We start from the raw sequence: 3,453 nt of genomic DNA on the forward strand, positions 1-3,453 counted from the left end.
GAGAATCACTTATCAGTGCATCTAAACTGAATTTTATTTTAAAATACAGTTTTTTAATTAAAGTTTGCAATTCTGAACCTGCTGCTAGTGCCTGATATCTTGCTGAAAGGTCACATCACTGGCGGCATTAGTGGTATGAGAACCTGATACAGGAGATTATGAAACAGTTTGAATTGTGTTTCCAGCTCTGTTTTCTCATCAGGAGGGACTGCAGCCGCTCCTCACTTAAAGATAGGCTGAGTGATGCAAGCAGGGGGCTTGCCCCTTGCTTTAAAGTCTGTTTCGGCTCTCAACTGCTTGTAGTGACAAGCAAAATAGGCAGGATGGTAGAGTAGGAGCATGGGTGAAGGGAAGGGGTGAGGGACTGTGGCCCTAGCTGCCTCTGTTGGGCTTGGTGGGATTGCAGCAGCTCAGTGTAGCTCCTGTGGTCCAGGGGAATGAGCCCAGGCTGGGGCAGGCTCCAGTCCTGAAGATGACAGAAGCAGTAGGTCCATCTTCCCATCTAAGCACCACACTTTTTTTTTATTTTCTCCTGGGCTTTCTCCACCAACAAGAGAAACTGCCTGATGTGTTTCTTGCCCCCTATTCCCAAAGTAACTCCTGCCTGTTTTGCTGGAATGTCTTGAACCAGCTTGATTCCTGCTGTATTTGAAACGTAAATCAGGATATCCTGTAGCCACTTTACTGCTGGTGGCTGCAATATATCAGATCAGGGGAACAGCAGAGTTTTGCCACAGGAGACATGAGCCCTGGCTCATCAGGAAGCCAAAAAGGGACAGGTTTCATCTGGAAGCTTTAACAGGACATTGCGAGAGAGAGGTAAAAGGAGCTGTTGTATTGCATGAGGTTGACACTATTTTCTCCTGAGCTCCGGAAGCAGAACAATGTCACGCTTCCTGGCTCTGAATGATTCCTGAAGAGGTAACACAGAATGATGAACTCTTCAGGGCAATGTGTGCACAGGTTTGCTGCCTGAGCCAGCAACCCAAAATCGCTCCTGTGCAAGGGTAGGGAAAGGACAAAGACTGAAAATTCTCCAGTGTAACAGGGAGGAGGGTGGTAAGGAGGCTCCAGACCTGAGTTCTCTGTAAGTGCAAGATTAGGTTGTATGTGGTTGACTCCAAAAATAGGTTGGGCATAGGTGTATTGCTGCTCTGGTCAAAACTGGAAATAGATGGGGGGAGTGAGGTGATATGTCTGTTTGTTTGTTTGTTTGTTTGTTTGTTTTTTAAATATTGGACTAATGAAAACTGAAACTAAACAGAACATATCGTTGTTGCCCAGAGGGATCTGGCATGTTCCCACCACAGAATGCAGAAATGATCATTGGCAAATCAAATAGAAACCAGAGACCTAGACCAGAGACACACTCTTCAGAACATCTGCCAGATGAGCAGCGGCATAAACTTCAGGGCTAGATTATACATGTTGGGCTACTGGGTTTTTTTGTTATTTTCATTTAAAATTACTATTTGGTCTCACATAAAATGGAGCGTCTTTGCCAAAGGTAGGGTGAGATTCCACAAAAAGTAATTAGGACTAGCACAGGTCTCCAAAAAAGCATATTTTCAAACTTGTATTTCCAATATGAAACTGAGTTAGAAGACAGTGTTTGTTATATGTAATGAGATTCCAAACATGTTTCAGAAAAGAAGGAAAAAAAAGAAAAATAAATAAATAAAAGCTTTGAAGGGCTACCTTTAAGAGATTTTCATTTAGGAATGGAAAATCTAACATACAGTCTCAATCAGACAGAGGAAACTTTGTCTAAGGAAACTCTGTCTGCCAAAAATACTATCTACAACAGCTAAAAATACGTATACAGTGAATTGGGAAAATAGGCCTCTCTCTGTTTACCCTCCTTGGATGGAAAAGACACTTTGTACTAAACTATTATTGTTTCCTTGAGATATCCTTTCTGTACAAAGCGAACCAAACAAACATAATCATCTGGAGCCTTGGAGGCATTTTTAAGATAAGTCTATGGAAATCTGTGGTGTTGAAACAAAGGTTACAAGTGACAGTGCTATCAAAAGACCTTTCATCACTTCAGACAAACACGGACTCTGGTCAACTAGGTTACATCAGTGCACCACCAAAATGGGAGGGAAGCAAAGGTCTTCTTGCCCAAGACAGGTGTAGAAGGGCAATAAGCACCTTACAAAGACATGGCTGAAGCCCAGGACGTGATGTGTCTGATACTAATGAACCTATTGCTGCTTCAGAAGAGGTGACACAGCACAAGGTGTCTCAGAGCTTAGTTGACTACAGTTAGGAATCTGCTTTTATGTACTGGAGTTTTTTCCATTACATTGACTGCTGTTAGGTTTGTATTTGGTTGAGGAAGGAGGAGGATGTCGAGAACCACTACTTTAATACCATTTTTGCACAGAGTCTTGTGTTAGATGTTCACGGTAAATGAGGTCTTAGAGACTGAATGATTTTCTCAACACACCTTTAGTGTTGCTCAGCACCCAGAAAACAGATCTGAAGGTATGACTTCTGAGAAAGTTGAAGACTAAACATCTTTCTGTTTCCTCATTAACATTTTCTCATTATTTAAAAAGATGTTCATCTAAGACAGCAAGTTGTTCTTTTGTATTTCAGCCTCCCTATGAGATTGGGGCCTCAGAATAGCTTATTCTGTCAAGCAGACAAAAAGAACAAAACTGGTATGACCTGCTTGCCCAAGGTTACAAAGTAAATGCAGGAAAGAATCTCAGACTGCATTATTCTGCCATCCTCATTTAGCCTGAGGATGGTGTTTTAGACGGTAGCAGGTTTGTCTGTATTGGAAATTTACACATAATGTTACAGTTCTTATGAAAAAAACAATCTCAGGTAAGGGTATCTATATGCCTATCCTTAGAAAAACAAAGCTAGCCACTAGAAGAGGCTTTGCATGCACTTGTAGTTCTCTTCATATTTCAGAGCATATCAAAATGGATGCAACTTTCTTCTAAAGAATATGCAAATACTTGGTCAAATACTCTTCATCCTCTAACTTATCACCAGCCTGACGTCAGTCTGGAAATCCCAGCTTTCTCAAGAGATGATAAATGTTATCTGCCAATCTCTTCCACTGAATAAACTCCATTTGATCTGCATTAATCACACTTGGCAGGAGCTGTTCAAGCCTGCTAGCAGCAATCCTGGTGAACAGCTTGGAATCATTGCTTAATAATGAAGTGGAACACTATGAAAAACAACATGAAGGAGCCTTCTTTTCATTCCCACCCCAAAGTTAATGACACACATTAAGTGAATAGCTTAAAATATTCAGTAAATCTCAAAGTGTCTTGCTGTAATCATTGTATTACTCTCAAGGGCAAAAAATACCCATCTTTTATTTTTCTCCTCTTATGATGTTATGTGCCAGAAGTTTACAGAAATGAGAAACACCAGGTTCTTCTATAATTTTCTGTTATTTTCTTAATTTCAATAAGTGAGCAT

Source organism: Tinamus guttatus, unplaced genomic scaffold (genome assembly GCF_059628265.1).
Source record: "Tinamus guttatus ecotype Peru unplaced genomic scaffold, ASM5962826v1 Tinamus_guttatus_pri_ptg000144l, whole genome shotgun sequence".
Classification (NCBI taxonomy): domain Eukaryota; kingdom Metazoa; phylum Chordata; class Aves; order Tinamiformes; family Tinamidae; genus Tinamus; species Tinamus guttatus.